Genomic DNA, 20,363 nt, shown 5'->3' with positions numbered 1-20,363 from the left:
AAGGATACAGGTGGACCTGTTGCAACAATGAGAAGTACAAGTTGGCATGCCCAAAACGAGCTTTACAATGTCGTTGGGGGGGCAGGGGGGAAGGAGAAGGATTGGGATTGCGGGGGGAGGGGGTAGGCTGGGAAGGGATGTGAAAGGTAAACAAAGGAGCAGGCTGCAATTCTTGGTAAGAAATGTACGCATTATCCTGCCCATGTAATCGTAACCCCTCTGTACAGTATGTCCAAAATAAAATTAAATTAAATTAAAAAAAAAGAACTTTTCAACGAGCTGGATATATTGTTCAGGTGGTAAAACACCTGCTTAGCAGTTCAAGTACCTGTGATAAACATAGTTGTGCTGGTAATTTTAGTATGGCCTTGTTTGTGATTGTTTGGGTAAATGCCCAGAAGTGGGATTGCTGGGTCATAGGGGAGCTCTATGTGGAATCTTTTGAGGAACTTCCATACTGCTTTCCAGAGTGGTTGAACAAGTTTACACTCCCGCCAACAGCACAGTAGGGTCCTCTTTTGGCCACATGCCCTCCAGCATCTGTTGTTATTAGTTTTCTTAATTCCCCATAGCTAAGATGCCTTCAGTATATGTATGAATCAAAAAATTGTAATATATATATATATATATATATATATATATATATATGGAATTCTATGCTTCCATCAGAAAGAATGGCCCTGCCCATTTGTTAGGAAATGGAAAGACTTGGGAAAAAATCATATTAAGTGAAGTAACCCAGACCCAAAACAATATAGGTCCCATGGTTTCCCTTATTTGCAATAATTAGTCTAAAATGTCTAGGATAATGTTATCAGATGAGCAGAAAAGCTCAAAAGCTATTAACGTATGACCATATAAGATGATTCCAAGTGAAATGATCCTCAAGATATGGACACAAGAGGTTTTACTTAGTTATTGTTGTTTTTAATGAACCTCCTACTTTGTTTTTCCCCTATCATTCCTTCTCTCCCCACCTCCTCAACTCCTCCCTCCCCCAGTCCCCTGCACCCAGAAGTTGTAAAGTTTGTTTTAGCATAGTGCCTCCTACATCTCATTGTTACAACGGATTAACCCATATCCTTATTTCAACATTTTGTTATTTCTTTGCTTGTTTTATATGTTCTTGCTCCTATGGTATATCACTGCTGTCACTGTAATTGATTTTGATACCTTGCATCTTGTATATACATTTATATAACTTGGGACGGAGAAGAGGAATGAAAAAATGCTGAAACAAGCACACAGGATGACCCACTGAAACAATGATACTGACAAGACACTATGTTGGAAATGAATCTTACAAATTTAGGGGTGAGCTGTGTGGGAGGTAGGGTAGGAAAGGGATAGTGTGAGATAAACTAAGAAGGGGATAACAATCCCCAACAGGAAATGTACTCATTAACTTACTGATGGAACTGTAACCTCTCTGTACAGCATCTTTACAAGAAAATAAAATTTAAGGAAAAGAGAAGTTCAAGGGCCTGAGTTAAAATCCTAGTAACCACCACTACGACAACAACAAACGAACAAACAAAAACCCTTCAAACTGTTCATATGGATCCCATGATAAAATGAGTATGTATATTTTATCTGAATAGATTATTTAATTTTATTATATTTTAGGGTCTCTCTATATATGCTATTGGTATTATTTGAATCTTCTTTGTCAAATAAAATATAATTTATCTTAAAAAATAAAAATAAATGAACCATGGAAAAATTCAATAGTAAAATATAAGATGTAAAATTACTTCACTGTTATTCCAGGCTTGTTTTTAGCAAAGAATACAAATGCATTTCAAAAATTTTTTATGCCTTTTTTTGCTTTGTTTCTTGCTAAGTGTGACATAATATTTATCAGTTTGATTAGATCAAAATAAACAACTTGTTTTCATCAAAACATACTGAGAAAAAGCATATACACACATTTATTTAGATAAAACTAAGAAAAATACAATTCCAAAAACTATAGCTATACAACAAGAAAAAAATAACCCTTAATGTACAAAAAAGGTGGAAATGGGAGTAATTATAAACTCAATCAACAAATTCTGCTACTAGTAGGAATGTAATTTTCCAGTCACTTTGAAGAAACATTCTTTTTTATTGCAAAAATACTGTACAGAGGGGTTACATTTACTTAAGTAAGGTAATGAGTACATTTCCTATCAAGCATTGTTACCCTCTCCATTGTTTTCCACCTAATATCCCTTTCCTCCCCGCCTACCAACTCCCCCCACAAAGTTGTAAAGGTCATTTTCAACATAGTGGCTTGTACATTTCATTGTTACAATGGGTTATCCTGTATCCGTATTTCAACATTTTTTTAAATTTCCCTTCCCCTTCCCAAAGTAGAAAAATGGTACATAAGATGCAGGGCACCAGAATCAAATTACAGTGACAACAGGGGTTATACCATCGGGGAAGAACATCCAAAAGAAACAAAAAAAATTACATATTACATAAAAAAATAAAATCAGCACCAAAGAAAAAAATCTCTTGTGTCCAAATCTTGGGGTTCATTTCCCTAAACATCATCTTCAATGGTCATATCTACATAGCTTTTGACATTTTCTGCTTGTCCAAGTCTTTCCATTTTCTAACAAATGGAGCAGTGTCATTCTTTTTGATGGAGGCATAGAATTCCTACATATACATACATATGTATGTATATGTGTGTCTATCATATTTTCTTGATCCATTCATCTACAACTGAGGGGCATCTGGGTTGGTACCTTATCTTAGCTATGGTGAATACTGCTGAGATAAACATAATTGTGCTGGTAGCTTTAGTATGGCCTTGTTTGTGGTCGTTTGGATAAATGCCCAAAGGAGGGATCATTGGGTCATAGGGGACCTCTATGTACAGTCTTTTGAGGAACCACCATACTTCTTTCCAAAGAGGTTGAACAAGTTTACACTCCCACCAATAATCAAGAGGGTTCACTTTTAGCCATATACTCTCCAGCATCTGTTAGATTTCTTGATTATAGCCATTCTAACTGGGTTTAGGTGTAATCTCAATGTTATTTTTATTTGCATTTATTTTATGGATGGAGAAGTTGAGCATTTCTTCATGTATCTATTGGCCATTCTTATTTCCGCTTCAGAGAAGTCTCTCTTTAAGTCTTTAGCCCACTTATTAATTGGACAGTTGTTTCTTCGAGGATTTGGTTTTCAGTGAATATTTTTTTTAGTTCTAAATACATTTTAAATATGGGACCCTTGTCTGTTATATAGCTATTAAAGATCTCCCAATCGTGCTTTTTATTAATCTGGCTAGCTATGTCCTTTACCATGCAGAAGTTTTGCAGTTTCCTGCAATCTCATTAGTCCAACCTTTCTTTGATTTGTTGTTGTGTTTCTGTGCCAAGGAGCCTGTGCCAAGGAGTCCTAGAATTTCTCTTATTCCTTCCTGTAAAGTTTTCAGGGTGTCTATTTGACATCAAAGACTTTGATCCATTTGGAACTGATTCTGGTGCAGGGTGATATAGAGGGATCTATCTTTAGTTTTCTACAGGTGTTTAGCCAATTTTTCCAGCACCATTTACTGAAGAGGCTGTTTTTCTTCCATTCAATTTCTTTAGCTCCCTTGTCAAAGATTAGGTGGCTATAGGTCTGTAGATTCATTTCTCGGTACTCGGTCCTATTCCATTGGTCCTCAGGTCTGTTCTTGTGCCAGTACCAAACTTTTTTGATTACTATGGCTTTGTTGTAGAGTTTGAAATTTTTATTGATAGTCTTCCAGCAATGTTCTTCCTCCTAAGGATTGTTTTTGCTACTCTGGATCTTTCATTGTTCCATTTGAATTTTTGGATGGCTTCTTCTATTTCATTGTAGAATGCAGTTGGGATACTGATAGGTATCTCATTGAATTTGTAGATAGCCTTTGGCAGTATTGCCATTTTCATGATGTTAATCCTCCCAATCCAGGAACATGGGAGGGTTTTCCACTTCCATATTTCTGCTTTAATTTCCTTTTTCAGGATTTTAAAGTTTTCATCATAGAGGTCCTTAACTTCTTTAGTTAACTCCTAAGTATTTTATTTTTTGTGGGGCTGTTACAAAAGGGGCTGCTTTCCTAATTTCAGCTGTGATCTTCTTGTTATTGCATACAGAAAAGCCATTGATTTTTGAGGGTTAATTTTATACCCTACTACTTTGCCCACGTTTCAGATCAGCTCAAGTAACTTGGGAGTGGGGTCCATGGGGTGCTTTAAATAAAAGATCATGTCATCTGCAAAAAGGGATAGTTTTACTGCATTTTTCTCTATTTGGATCACCTTTACGTTTTCATCTTGTCTTATTGTTCTAGCTAGGCATTCTAATACTAAATTGAAGTGGAGTGGAGACAGCAGTTATCCTTGGGTTGTTCCTGAATTTAGAGGAAATGACTTTAGCTTTTTGGCATTAAGTATAATGCTGGCTGTACATTTCTCATACACAGCCTTTATTATATTGAGAAATGTTCCATGGATTCCCAGTTTCTCCAGACCTTTTATCATGAGGGGGTATTGGATTTTGTTAAATGCTTTTTCTGCTTCTATTGAAATAATCATGTGGTTCTTATCCTTGATCGAGTTGATGTGATGAACTATATTAATTAATTTGGGTATATTTATACTTTTGTATGTTCTGTGCCTATTTTTAGAGTTATTTTATAAGTAAATCCAAACCTTGGAAGCTAATATTTTTTTATAACAAGCTAGAATTGTGGAAAACATTCTTATGGAGGGGAAAATGATATATATTTTTTTGTTTGTCGTGTGGCTTGAACCCTGAGCCTCAGTGCTGTCCCTCAGCTCCTCAGCTCAAGGCTAGCACACTACCACAGGAGCCATAGCACCACTTCCAAAAATGATAATTTTTAAAAGTAGAGAAAAGTGTTGTTCAAAGTCTACTATAACACTTTCCTGTTTAATGAAGTTAGTTCTGTCATATTTTTAATTCAGAAAGAATACATATCGTCTTATACATGACATAATTTATTTGGACATTTTCTCCTATTGTTTCATTGATAAAATATTCATTGTTTTAAAACTCTGTAACAAGCTTATTTTTATTTAAAAAATATCTTAGTGAATTATGACATTCAATACAAGATTCTACGAACTGTAACATTCAGTTTAACTTTTGAAACACAAAAATAATATATACAGACTAACACCTTTCATACTGATTTCTAAGAGATGAACATCTGTAATCTTGTACAAAGGTGTTTTAGTTTCTCAAATCAGTTTATATAAAAACCACAAAGAACAAAAGAGGAGGGAACAATGCTTGATAAGAAATGCACTCATTACCTTGCCCACATAATTGTGACCCCTGTGTACATTATTTTCACAATAAAAAACACAAAGAGCCTATAAATATTAAGTTATTATAGACAGATGTGATTGAGTGTCTGTGGGCAAGGGTTGAGAGTGAAAACTGGGATGAAAACAGGTTTCATGTATACTTTCTTAGCATTGAACAAAACAAAGGCTAAGTTGTATCTTGTTTTCTGAGAGTTATACAAAAAATTATTGATCATTCTTTTTTAATAGTTCATTCTTTTTGGATATGTATGCTTTTTAGAGCATATTCATAAAGGCTATATGCCTAAAGGCAGGCCAATAAGCCCATCTCTACATCTAAAACTTACAGAAAGCAAATGGAAAACTACTTAGTAACTGAAAAAACTGAAAAAGCAAGTGAAAACTGAAAAAGCAAATGAAAAACTCTTTAATAAGTGAAAAAAATAATACTGTTGAAACTTTGGTACACAATCTAGAATTTTGATCTATAATATTTTAAGTGATTTTATTGAATACATTCATTCTCTGCTACTAACCAACTTGTTTCACACTGTTCTTTCCCTGTGTCATTAATCATACACAAAACTAAATTAATTAAATCAAACTAAATAATTTCCTTATTAATAGTATAACAGAATACCATGATGGAAGTTTGTTTCAAAGATAGTAATTTTTTTATTTGAAACACTAATGTTAAGTGTGATAACGTGCTGATGACTTCAAAATAATACAAACAAGACCACTGTTACTTGTTAAAGTCAATTTTTCTGAACAAAGATAGGTTTGACACTGAGTTGAAATAAACTGATATATAACTGTATTGATTAGTTACTTCCAGTTCCAATACATATTTTGTCTGTTTCGGCTGTTGAAAATGAGAGAAAGAGAAGTAAAGTAAACTGATGTTAATGAAGAGATCTTTAGAGGAAGAGGAACCTTAACTTTTCTTTGTCTTCAGATGCTTCTAGAAATACTGCACAATCTCAATACTTCTCTAAGGGATGATTTTTTTTTCCATTTTTTATTGTGAAAATACTGTACAGAAGGGTTACAATTACATGGGCAAGGTAATGAGTACATTTCTTATCAAGCATTGTTGCCTCCTCCTTTGTTTCCCCTTCCTATTCCTTCCCAACTCCCCCCCCCACCCCCGCCCACCCCTCGGGCCAAAGTTGTATAGTTCGTTTTTCGACTCGACATAACAATTGTATATCTCATTGCTGCAATGGGTCCACCTGCATTCCTATTTAAACGATTTGTTTTTTTTCCCCTTCCCCTCCACAAATACAATGAAAGCAGTGGTTAAGGGATGATTTTGAGGATGGAAATGGCAAACAGAAAAGAGGGATAATAAAAAAAACTATTGATTTAACTTATTTTGAATATTTTATATCATTATATATAAATATTTGTGTATTTTGTTCTTCTTGGAATGCTATTTTAAACAAAACAGACAAGTGAGAAACCTGAATATTGAGTTACACAGACATATGCTCCCTAAACATCTATATGCTTCTTTATTCACTCCCCATTTATAAATATTCATTCTCTCTCTACTTTTTTTATTTAACCTCCACAGCTACATCAATTTTTTTTACTATAACAATTCTAATTGTTTTAATTGTAGATGGTTAGAAATAAACCTTGGAGAAAGTAAACTCATAGAATATTCATAAATGTATTCATAAAATATTATATAATCACTTTTCTCAATTTTGAGTCTATAACCAATCTTAAAAAGTGAGTTCTTGATCCATTCATCTACTGAGGGGCATCCGGGTTTGTTCCATATCTTTCTATGGTAAATAATGCTGCAATAAACATAGTCGTGCTAGTAGCTTTAGTGTGGGCTTGTTTGTGATCATTTGGGTACATGCCCAATAGTGGGATTGCTGGGTCACAGGGGAGCTCTATGTGGAGTCTTTTGAGGATCCTCCATCCTATTTTCCAAAGTGGTTGAACAAATTTACACTTCCACCAACAATGCAGTAAGGTTGCCTTCTGTCCACATCCCCTCCAGCAGTTGTTGTTAGAGTTGTTATTAGAGTTATTATTAGAGTTATTAGAGTTCTTGATTATAGCCATTATAATTTGAGTGAGGTGGTATCTCAATGTTGTTTTGATTTGCATTTCTTTTATGGCTAGAGAGGTTGAACATTTCTTCATGTGTCTATTGGCCATCCTTCTTTCAGTATATATACACAATGGAATTCTATGCCTCCATCAGAAAGAATGACATTGCCCCATTTGTTAAGAAATGGAATGACTTGGAAAAAATTATATTAAGTGAAGTAAACCAGGCCCAAAGAAACCTAGGTCCCATGGTTTCCTTATTTGCAATAACTAGTCTATGTCTGAGTCAAGCAGAAAAGGTCAGATAAGTTGATGTTAGGGGAATGAACCCCAAGATAAGTATTCAAATTTTTTGTGTTTATTTTTCCTTTCATGCAATTGTTTCTATCATATTTATAAGATGATTTCTTTGTTGCTTTGTATGTCTTTCCCCTACCGTCTAACCCATGCTTTCACTGTATTTGATCCTGGTATAATTTGTGGAGACAAAGGGAAAAAAACAAATCGTTTAACTAGGGATACAGATGGACCCATTGCAACAATGAGATGTACAAGTCCTTATGTTGAAAAACGAACTTTACAACTTTGGTGGGGATGGGGGGAGGACCGGGAGGGGGGAGGGAGGAGTATGGGAGGGATGGGAAGAGGAAACAAAGAGGAGGCAACAATGCTTGATAAGAAATGTACTCGTTATCTTGCCCATGTAATTGTACAGTATTCTCACAAAAAAAGTGAGTTCGTTTACGTAATATAATAGAAGTTACTATTCTACATTGTTAAAATTAAAATAGCTAAGTTGAAAAAGATAAAAAACACCTTGCAGTTACTTTATGCATATTATCTTACTCCATGCTCACAAAAACCCTGGAAGGGAAGCAGTGTTATCCCAAGTTGACAAATGAGAAAAGACAGAAATATACCCTATGATTTAAGTGTACCTCTCATGTAGATATCCTGTGATTTACCTGGTTCTTGGAAGCTTAGCAGTTGATTCCAATGGGTTTTCTGAATGCGCAAATAAAAATTAACTTCCTGCTAGCACTGTTAAATATTTCCAATTGAGTGTCTTTTTTAATGGACTGCATGAAAGAAGTTATTTGGGAAATTTATATCAAAAGAAATAAGTAAAAACTTTGTATTCTGCACATGAGTTTAGAAACAAAAGAGTAAAATGTTGATTCATAAGAACATATCATAATCATTATCACAGCTGGGAAATAAAAGACCTCTACACTTGTACCAGAGAGAAGCTTTGCAAAAACTAGATCCCAAAAAGCACTGAACCAAGCATGCTCTTTATTATGTTTCCCTGCAGGAATTTAAAAAAAAAATGTGTATTTCTTCCCACTCCTACCTTCCATTATCCCATTGTTTATTTTTTGTTTTGTTTCAGTTTTTGTTCTGCTGGGGATGGAGCTCAGGGCCTAACAAATGATAGGCAATCTTACACTGAACTATATTCACATCACCACAAAGCATTGGGAATAAGGCTTCCATTTGCAATTATTTCAGGGGAGAGTGTTGATTTGGTTTTGTACTGTTATGTGGAATGTTCACTGAACAAATGCTTCTAATATGATTAGTTTATCTTCAAAACAATCCTGATAGGTGTATAAGGTATTTATTTATTTTTTTACAAATAATGTATTAGAAATTCAGGGAAACATAATAGGACTGGAATTAGGACAATAATTTCCTGGATATGCTTTTATGTAAATATATAAATTTTATTCATCAATTTAACAGTGATTAATGTATTCATTCATAGATGTATTAATTAGTTCATTTACTAATTACTTCTTTGGTATCATTCATGGCATATACTTGATTTATCAAAATATATTTCAGTGCAGAAATTTGCTATGTTACATGTTTGTGGTTTGAGTACATAAATTAGTAATTAACAATGCATAATAAATTAAACTAATTTTTTATTTCACAGATATTGATTCATACTGTTAAACAGAAATTTCACATTGTAATTTTTTTGGGGGGGTGTCCGGTTGTGGGGCCTGAACTCTGGGCCTGGGCGCTGTCCCTCAGCTCTTCAGCTCAAGGCTAGTGCTCTACCACTTGAGCCACAGTGCCACTTCCGGCTTTTTTTCTTTTTGCTTATGTGGTGCTGAGGAATCAAACCCAAGGCCTCATGCATGCAAGGCAAGCACTTTCCCACTGAGCCACCTTCCCAGCCCCTGTAATATAGTTTTTTTACACTTCTGAGGAAAAGAAACATCAAACAAACAATGCATATTTCAGAAAAATTACTTATTTTTTCTCCAACAGGACCATTGCTACTGTTTTGTTGTAGTTCTCTGGTAAAGAACATTGGTTCAGCTTCTGATGGGTTCTATTTGAGATCCTTCCTTATTTTATTTAATTCAACTTTGTAATCATTATAATAGTTATTATATTGAGATAAACATTAGCTCTACTTTAAAATTAATTGTAAATTTAAGAAAATAACTAAATTTATACCTATTGCTCTTTCTACAGGTTGGCAAAATTTGTTAGATAACAACTTCTTTCTAGTGAAAAGATATATTTTCTCAAAAAGGAAATCATAACCTGTCCTCAGTTTATTTTCCATTCAGTCCATGATAGCTTGACTTCTTCCATAGTTTACTGAAATCACTCTTGGAAATAGCACCAGTGACCCCAGAAACAAAAAATCCTATAAACAATATGCTATGCATATGTTAGTTGACTGCTGACCTGTAGAAATTGACACATTTAATCTTTCCCTTTTTGAAAGTCTTCCCTTATGTTAGATGAAAAGAGTAACTCATCATTTTTTTAAAACTCCATGTCTTTTTAATATCAGAATGTTCTGTGATGTGCTTTCTATCTTGGTAAGTACCTAAATATTAATATTCCTAAGGGTAAACTGACTATTTTTCACCTAATTTACTCTTATGGAATTGTTTTCTTTTTAGAAAAAGATTTTTATCATGAAAATACTGTACATAGGGGTTACAGATATATGAGCAATGTAATGAGTACATTCCTTATCAAGGATTGTTGTCTCCACCTCTGTTTTTCCCCTACCATCCCTTTCCTCCCACCTTCTCAACTACACTCCCTCCCCACCCCCGCCTAAATTTTTCAACATAGTGTCTTGTACATCTCATTGTTTCAATGGGTCAACCTGTATCCCTATTTAAATATTTTGTTTTTTTCCCTTCCCCTCCTCAAATTATACCGACATCAAATACAGTGAAAACAGGGGTTATGCCATGGGGGAGGAACAACATTGAGATTCCACCTTACCCCAGTTAGAACTGCTATAATCAAGAACTTTAATAACAACAGATGCTGGAGGGGATGTGGACAGAAGGGAACCCTACTGCATTGTTGGTGGGAGGGTAAACTTGTTCAACAACTTTGGAAAGCAGTACAGAGATTCCCAATGAGATGTACAAGTCGTTATGTTGAAAACGAACTTTACAACTTTGGTGGGGGAGGGAGTATTGGGAGGGAGGACAGAGGGAGGATGGGAAGGGATGGGAACAGGAAACAAAGGAGGAGGCTACAATGCTTGATAAGAAATGTACTCATTATCTTGCCCATGTAATTGTAACCCCTCTGTTCAGTATATTCACACACACACAAAAAAGACTCCACATAGAGCTCCACTATGACCCAGCAATCCCACTTTTGGACTTTTACCCAAATGATCACAAACAAGACCATACTAAAGCTCCCAGCACAACTATGTTTATTGCACATTATTTACCATAGTTAAGATATGGAACCAAGACTTATAGAATTTCAAATCCATTCATTTGAGTTAACCTGTAAATTAAAGGCTAATGACTCTCAGATTCAGTTTGACCTTCAAAGAAATTATATTTTCATGAGTTTGACAAAAATATTTGTCCGTTTAAAAATTAGATAAACAGGAAAATGTAAATGAGATAACATATACATTCCTATCAGCCAGAGATAAACTTTGTCCATTTCCCCCCTCAAATCTTTATTACTGTATGTTTTTAAATAAATTTTAATCATAATATATACACATTATTTACACTTGCATAAAGCTAATTATCTTGTTCTTGCCTTGAAGTTCTTTCACAGGGTTAAATTCAAATGAATTCTGATCCAAACTTAATCATAGTAGCAAATCTACCCCATCAATGACATTTCAGTAGGACACAGCAGAAATATTACCGTACCCAGAGAAATACCCAGAGAATTCTTTTCTATCTTTGGCTACTTGCCATATTTCTAATGGACTACCTTGTACATATTACAACTTATGATTGCTAAGCATTTAAAATAATGAGAATAAATACATGTAGTATGATACTAAATAAGAATAACAACATATAGGCCAGGCACCAGTGGCTCATGCCTATAACTCTAGCTACTCAGCAGGCTGAGATCTGAAGATCATGGTTCAAAGCCAGCCCACGCAGGAAAGACCGTGAGACTCTTATCTCCAATAAACCACCAGAAACCTGGAAGTGGCGCTGTGGCTCAAGTGGTAGAGTGCTAGCCTTGAGCTGAAGAGCTGAGGGACAGTGGCCAGGCCCAGAGTTCAAGCCCCATCACCAACAAAAAATAAAAATAAAAAAGAATAACAACATACACTAACAAACAAGGCTATACAAGTGCTACCAGAACAACTATGTTTATCACTGCATTATTTACCATAGCTAAGATATGGAACCAACCCAAATGCCCCTCAGTTGATGAATGGATCAAGAAAGATATAATGGAGTTCTATGCCTCCATCACAAAGAATGGCATTGCCCCATTTGTTATAAAATGGAAAGACTTGGAAAAAATTATATTAAGTGAAGTAAGACAGGCCCAAAGAAACCTAAGTCCCATATTTTCCCTTACTTAATAATTTGTATATGTCTAAGACAAGCAGAAAAGGTCAAAAGGTAAGTATATATGACCATATAAAATGATGATAAGTAAAATGAACCACAAGATAGGGACACAACTGGTTTTATCTTTCTTGATGTTGTTTTTAATGTATTTATAATGTACTATGTGATTTTTTTGTTTCTTTCATACGTTCTTCTCCCACGGTATAACCCCTGTTTTCACTGTATTTGATGTTGGTGCCCTGCACCTAGATATACATTTTTCTAATTTGGGGAAGGGAAGGGAAATAACAAAATGCTGAAATAAGGATACAGGTTGACTCATTGTAACAATGAGGTGCACAAGACACTACGTTGAAAACGAACTTTACAATTTCTGGAGGAGGGGAGAGAGAGGAGTTGGGGAAGTGGGGAGGGAAGGGATGGTAGGGGAAAAACAAAAGAGGAGGTAACAATGCTCGATAAGAAATGTACTCATTACCTTACTCATGGAACTGTAACCCCTCTGTACAGTATTTTTACAATAAAAATATATACAAAAAAGAATAACAAAAAAGTAATCAAGCAAAATCATGCCAATATGATTCTACTTACAAGACTAGAATTAAAAAAATCCAAATGTTACAGTGGATTGTGTAAAGATGGCACAATAATGAATAATTATATTTTCTTAGTATTTTTGTAAGTTCACTAAGTTTAGAATGTGATCATATTTAACACTGACAATAAAGTAAAATTTATATATATGCATATATGCTTAAACTGTTGTCCTGGGTGCTGTCCCTGAGTTCTTTTGCTCAAGGTGCATACTCTTCTGCCTAAGCCATAGCACCATTTCCATTTTTGTTTTTGTTTTTTGTTGTTGCTGTTTTTTGGTTTATTGGAGATAAGAGTCTCAGGGAGTTTCCTGTACAAGCTGGCTTTGAACTGAGAACCTCAGATCTCAGGCTTCTGAATAGCTAGGATTACAGACATGAGCCATCAGCACCCAGATCTAAAATCAATTATTTTAAAGGCATCACTTAGCAGTGCATTAGGTAAGCCATCTTAAACTTCCCTGGATTTTCAGCACTCATGTTTTGGCAGAGAGTATAAAATGACAATTTTAGAAGGAAGATAAGTTTTTTACTTCTGATAATTATTTAGGTAGGTTTAGTTATAGATTCATAGCTCACATAAACATGGGAAGGAATATGATCTCATTCATACATTGGTATAGTAAACTCTGAATACTAAGACATGAAGTTATCCAATAGGACATTTTTATATTGAAAGATTAATTCATTTGAGAACAAAGCACTGTATTACAGTGTTTTGCAGAATACAAGAAGAATCCATTGAAGGCAGCCATATTGTGTGAGCTAAAATTAATTGGTTTCATTGACAATATTGGTTCAGTCATTAGTAATGCTGTTGGCTGAAAAAGAAATGACTGTCAAATTAGAGAGTCATGATAGGAAAGCAGAGCCCACTTTAAAAAAATGTAACTTTTTTCTTTAATCACTTATAGTAGAAGACAGAATTGATCATTCTGATTGAATTTTAAATCACATTTAAATGCATCCATTGACAACCATTTCACACTATTAAAGCCTTGTGACATTTGTTGCATTTTGATTCCATTCCAAATTATAAAAAGGGCATGTACTTTTTAGCATTTTAATTAAAAGTTTAGTTAGACAAGTACTATATTAACTTATCCTCACTGCAATATATTCAAGCAAATCAAAGTTTATGGCATATCACCCAATGTGGAAGAAATAACTGTATTGCAAAACTCATAGAACACATAAATGTTATAGACCATGATAGACAATTTGCTCCATGAAAGTCAGAATGTGTTTGTGACTTTAACTAAGCGTCACTATCCGACAATACGGTGAAATTTGGGAAATTATGTAACAATCACAATAAAAATTTGAAAAAAGGTTTATGGCATAAAAATATGAGCTTTTCCTCACAACCTGCCCATCTCCATTTGGTCTGATTCTCGATCATGCATTCTCCTAAGAGGTAGCCACTATAACATTGGTTATGTAAGTGTCCAAAGGCTCACTATGTATAAATATACATATGTATATACATACCCATACACACCAATACACAAAGGTCTATGTGTGTATATTCCCTTATCTAAAGGCAATATTTGCACATAGTGTTCTACAATTTAGTTTTTCTTGAACAAATATTCTAAAACTACAAAGAGATTTGCCTCTCCTTTCTTGAATGTTGCATTTTAGATTATGACATCAGATTGGCACAATTCAGTAAGTCACTCTCTGAAGAATATTTAGGATTTTCCATTATATTTTTGTTTTTACTTTTCTACATAGAGTGAGTGAGTTCAAGTGCAATATTTTGGGGGTTTTTGGAGCAATTTTCGAAACTAGAATTTCTTGGCCCACTTTTGGCAGGAAGATATTCCCAAATTGCCCTTGAAAATCCGACTCCAAATAGTAACTAGAAAATTCAAAAACAATAAGGTCTTTTTAAAGCTCTAATATGTCCCTGTTACTAAAGGGAGGAGCCTTGTTGACTGGGGAGTAAAAATGTGAGGAAGTTTCTTATGTTTTAATTTTGTTTATTATCATATAATAATCTACCACTTTTTTTAACATATTTCACTATCTTGTACAAAGATACTGTACAAAGGAGGAGTTGCCATTTAACAAAGCAGTTTATGAATACAATGCATCTTGATCAATATAAACCACTTCAACATGGTCACTCAGCCCTTCCTTAGCCACATCTTCCCTCACTCTGCTTAATTCTGTAGGGCATACATTGAACTTTTGAGTGCATTCTTCTCATCTCCTATTCATTTGACTACCTTTTCTCCCTTGACCACACCTTATGTCTTTCAAGTACCCACTTCCTAGTGTTCATTTTCTTCAGTTTTGAAACTTTTCAATAATATAGTCCATCATTCTTCCTTTATCATTTCTTGTATTGTTGTCTTGCTTAAGAAAATCTCCATCCCAGAACACTCTATGGTCTATTTTGTTTCATTTAAGTGCCTGTTTATATGTTTGTGTATTTGTGTGTGTCTAGGGGTTTGTGTGTAAAACATATCTAAACAACAAAGTTGCTTGTTACCCTAGCTACTCAGGACAATGATTAGAAAGCCAGCCTGGGCAGTAAAATCCCTGAGTCTCTTATCTCCGGTGGCTAAGTTGCAGTGAACTAACCCTGAGCATAAAAGCTCAGGGACACTAGTAGGACACCTCTTTATAGAGTCTTCTAGACATGACTTTTCCTGTCTCTTTTCTCTTTTACATAATTTTGGAAGCATTGTGTTAACAGCATACAATCACTTTTTCTTCATTCAAGCTTTGGAGTTCTGTGTTTTACAAAGGAACAAATATTAAACAAAAATTTTCTCCTAATTTTTGGCTTTTCAAATATAACCCTTTAAATCATAATAAAACAATTTTGTGCTTGCATGTTTGGGATCAGTTTTCTAAAAATAATCCCAATACACTTAACTGAATACATACTATTTTCTCTCTTTATATGATTAACTACTTTTATACTAAATTCTCATAATAATCGCTATTTTCTATTGAAATATTTTTCTATTTTTTTCTAAGATCATAATATTTTATTGTAGCGTTTACACAGTGTGGTGTTTGAGTTTGTGGTTTATGCAAAATTGTGCCATAAACTAGATGGTTTCAGTGTAGGAATTTATGCACTCATGTTCTGAAGTCCAGAGATCTAAAATAAATTTTTGAGTGAGTCCACACACCTGTACCATTCTATTTCTGGTAGTTGGGTCTTCATTTGGCTTATGGCTACATGATTCTTGTCTGTTTCATTCTTCCAATTCTTTTTTCATTCTCTTTGTATAGTTGTGCTATATTTTATTTTTAAGGTAATGAGTACATTTCTTTTCGAATAGTGTTAACCCCTCCCTCATTTTCTCCTCCTTCCCCCCAGAAAACCCCCTCTTCCCAAGTTGTAAAGTTCATTTCCAACATAGTGTCCAGTGAGTATCACTGTTGAATTGGTTCATCCTTTGTCCCACCATTTCTGATTCTCCTTCCTTTCCCCAAATCAGATAAACTTACTTTTTTCTTTCTTTTTTGTCCTTTGATTTATTCCTACATTTCATTTTTTTGGGGGGTCTGGTCATGGAGCCTGAACTCTGGGCTGGCTTTGAACAGTGATCCTCAGATCTTAGCCTCCTCAGTAGCTAGGATGACAGGCTTGAGCCACCAGCCCCCTGCCTTACAGGCAGTTCTTTTGCTATGAGAAATGAAATACCTTTTCATAATGTTTTCCAATTGATAATTGCTAGCATATAAAGAAGGTATTTCCTTTTTTCTAAAGTTAAAGAGTTTCAGTAAATTACCAATTGCCCTTCAGTTTTACAAATAATTATGAAAATTCCAGGAAGATTAACATATCTATAAGTCAATGCTGTGTCTTCCTCTCAAATACTTTTATAACATAACTTCCTCATTCTATTGAGTATATTAGTCATTGATTACATTATATTGTAAAATTATATTTGACATAGAAATATAATTGAATTTCCATTGACAGTAATGAAAATGCTTTTAATAATATTTGAACAGCAATTTTAGCTCAATATTATTTTATTGATGCAAATGTTTTAATATTGTTCATAAATAATACCTTAGTACTCATCTCTGAAACATATATGTAAATAGCTCAACATACTAAGTGGCTTAAAGCCTAGTTATTTGCTTTCCTTTTCTTTAGTGACTCATAGTTAAGAATTCATCATATTTATCCTTTTGAAGATAATTCACAATCATATCTCATCCTATGTGTAGAGATATCAGTATTAAGCAGATATAAGGGAAAGTATATTGTAACTTGTATTTGCACATGAGTGTTAATTAGTAGGATTCCAATGCTAAATGGCATAACTTTATATTTGATAATTTACATTAAAATTGAATTTTTCACAGTGTATCTACTTTGATTCTACTTTTATTTCTAACAAGACAATTCTCTTATAGCCTTAAACAGTTTCTCAATGCCATCTTTGCAAAGTGCCATTATACCAAATTGTAATACTAAAATAACAGTGTTGCCGGCGCTAGCTTTCAGGAGGCTGAGATCTGAGGATTGTGGTTCAAAGCCAGCCTAGGCAGGAAAGACCATGAGACTCTTATCTGCAATAAACCATCAGAAAATGGAAAGTGGTGTTGTAGTTCAAATGGTAGAGCACTAGCCTTGAGCTGAAGAGTTAAGGGACAGCACCCAGGACCAGAGTTCAAGCCCCACAACTGACAAAATAAATAAATAAATAAATAAAGTAAAATAACAGTGTACACAAAGGGTTTGATATTCCCTCAGCATAGGTCATCTTTGTGACTTACATTTTCCAGCTAAGGACTTTGTAGGCAATAGATATTTGTTGTGTTTTTTTTTGAGAGTTATAACTTACATGTCAGCTCAGATCATCTTGTCTGTGTAACAAAGATAAGATCCTTGTGCATAGTATTTGCCTATTTTTTGGAACATCTGAGGGTCTCACCAAGATTTTGTGAATTCCTAGAAGTTTATAATTCTCCCTGTCAACTCCATCACTGATTTCTAACTCCTAATGAATTACTAGTATCCATTCTGTGTCTTTCTTTTCTTTCCACATAGCAGCACCATCAATGTTTTTTGTTTTTGTTTTTGTTTTTCGTTTTTGTTTTTGTTTTTTTTTAAGTTCCTATCTAACATTGACTTGGCAGAGCAAAGTTGGGGACTTTCATTAGAGATTCAGAACAATCAGCGGGAGATGTTGCCCTATACTATATAGAAGATAATTTAAAATTGAATACAGTTTCATTTCCTTTAATAACTCCTTGCTCTTTTCTATTAGTTCACTCAATAAACCTCTGTTTATATTGTCTTGCCTTCTCTTTGTCTTTCCTAGTTAGTTTTCTTTCCATTGCTCTTCTACAATGTACTTTGTAAATACATATGATAGCTTAATCCACTTCCCTTTCTTTCTGATAATCTCCTGGTAATTGCTTGGAACTTTGTAATTTCAGAGAGTTTTATTTAAATATGATGTGGTTCAATAGAATTAAATATTGCTAACCAAATTCACACAAATCTATCAAAATGACAATTGAAATATTTCTGGTAGGAGAAACATATGCCTTTGTTAAAATCTTAAAATGTGCTCTGATCTTCAAATAAGGTTCATTGGCTTCACAATGTAAGTTTTCACACACTTCAACAATGAAGTTGAAGTTCTATCTAGAGCCTTCATTAGATATTTTCTGTATTTATTAGCCTATATTGATTTTACAAAAGGGTCTCCCTTTCATATTACCATGCATGAATATACAGTATTTGGATCAAATTTACCATCCCTGTTGCTCCTTCTTATCTCCACTTATCCTTATTTGAAAGAATTTTATTGTTTTATTATTCATTTTTAAACATGCCTATGAAATACTTTAATCTTTTTCATCCTGCTCATTCAACTATCCTTTCATTCTGCTTGACCCACTGGTTCCCAACCCAGAGTGTTCATCCGTTTTGTGTTATGCCATTCATATTTTAGGTCTAAGTTCCACATATGAGAGAGAACATAATTTTCTTTCTGTTTCTTAAATGGCTATGAATGTTGAACAGTTTGTAATATACCTATTAACAATTTGTACTTTCATTGAGAAATGTTAGATTTCTCTATCTACATAATAATTGGACTGTGTGTTCTTTTAGTGTTTAATTTTTGGAGCTTTTCATATATTCTGGATGTTCATTTTTCATCCAGTAGTTGATGGAAAATACTTTCTCCAATTCTCTAGGTTGTCCTTTGATTCTGATAATTGCTTCCATTCCTGTGCAGGAGCTCATTAATTTGGTACAATCTTATTTTGAAATTTATCAAGCAAGCTCAATCCTATGAAATAGGCATTGTAGATTTAAATGTTCAAATGCCTTCCCTGTTTCCCTGTATTTCAACATTTTAGAACGCATATTTAGCTCTTTAATTTGCTTCTCGTTATTTTTTATACAAAGAAACAGATGTCTGCCTTCACTCTTCCATATGTAGGCAGATAGCTACTTTTCCTTGCACCATTTGTTGAAGAAGGATTTCTTTTCTCTAGCCCATGTTTTTGGAACCAGTGTCCAAAACTCTTATGGCTGTAGTTGTGTGTTTTTATTTCTGATTTTTTCTATATTTTTTAATCTATGTGGCTATTTTTGCATCAGCATCATACTGTCATATAATTTTAAGTCAAGGATTGAAATAATTCTTGCATTGCTTTTTTGCCCATAATTGCTTAATCTGTTTGGTATCTTCTGTATTCCAATATGAGTTTCAGTGTTAATTTTTATATTTCTGTAAAAAAGTTAGAATTCTTACAGGTACTGAATTGAAAACTGTAGTTTACCTTCAATAGTACGACCATTTTCACAGTATCAGTTTTATCAATCCATACCACAGTAGGTCTTTCTATCTTCTAGTTTTATCTTCAGTTTATTTCTTGAAAGTTTTATAGTTTTCATAGTAGAAAGTACTCATTACTTTGTTAGATTTATTCATAGATATTTAATTTTTGAGACTATTATGAATGTCATTGTTTTACTGATTTTGCTCACTTTGCTCATTATTGGTATATACTGATTTTGGTATGTTGATTGTATATCCTGCTATTCAATTGTTAGCATCTTTTAAGTATATACCATACTATCTTCAAGTAGGGATAATATGAATTCTTCCTTTCATATTTACACTCCCTTTATGTTATTTACCTTGCCTTCTCGTTGAAAGCATGTCACTATATTGAATTGGAGTGAGGAGATTATATACCCTTGTCTCATCCTTGACCTTAGAAAAAAATGATATTAATTTTTCCCAAATTAGTATTGTCTCAGATATCATTAAGTCTATTTAGAAAGTCATAACATCATCATGTTAATCTTAATTTCCAATAACATAAGTAACTAATTAGACAGAGGACACTTTCCTCAGAATGGTCATACTATTACTTTAGTCATATTTATATTGGGTAGGGAATCCCAATATAAAAACACTTTTCAGAATCAATATTCCCTTTATCATGCATAAATCATCCTACTCATCAACTTTGGTGACCCAAGTCTCCTAATATTAATGTTCAAATTCAACACTAAATCAGATTATTTTTGAACTTAGTATTTGATG

This window comes from Dipodomys ordii, unplaced genomic scaffold, assembly GCF_000151885.1.
Source record: "Dipodomys ordii isolate 6190 unplaced genomic scaffold, Dord_2.0 Scaffold80, whole genome shotgun sequence".
Taxonomy (NCBI): Eukaryota; Metazoa; Chordata; class Mammalia; order Rodentia; family Heteromyidae; genus Dipodomys; species Dipodomys ordii.
This window is presented reverse-complemented; position numbering follows the sequence as displayed.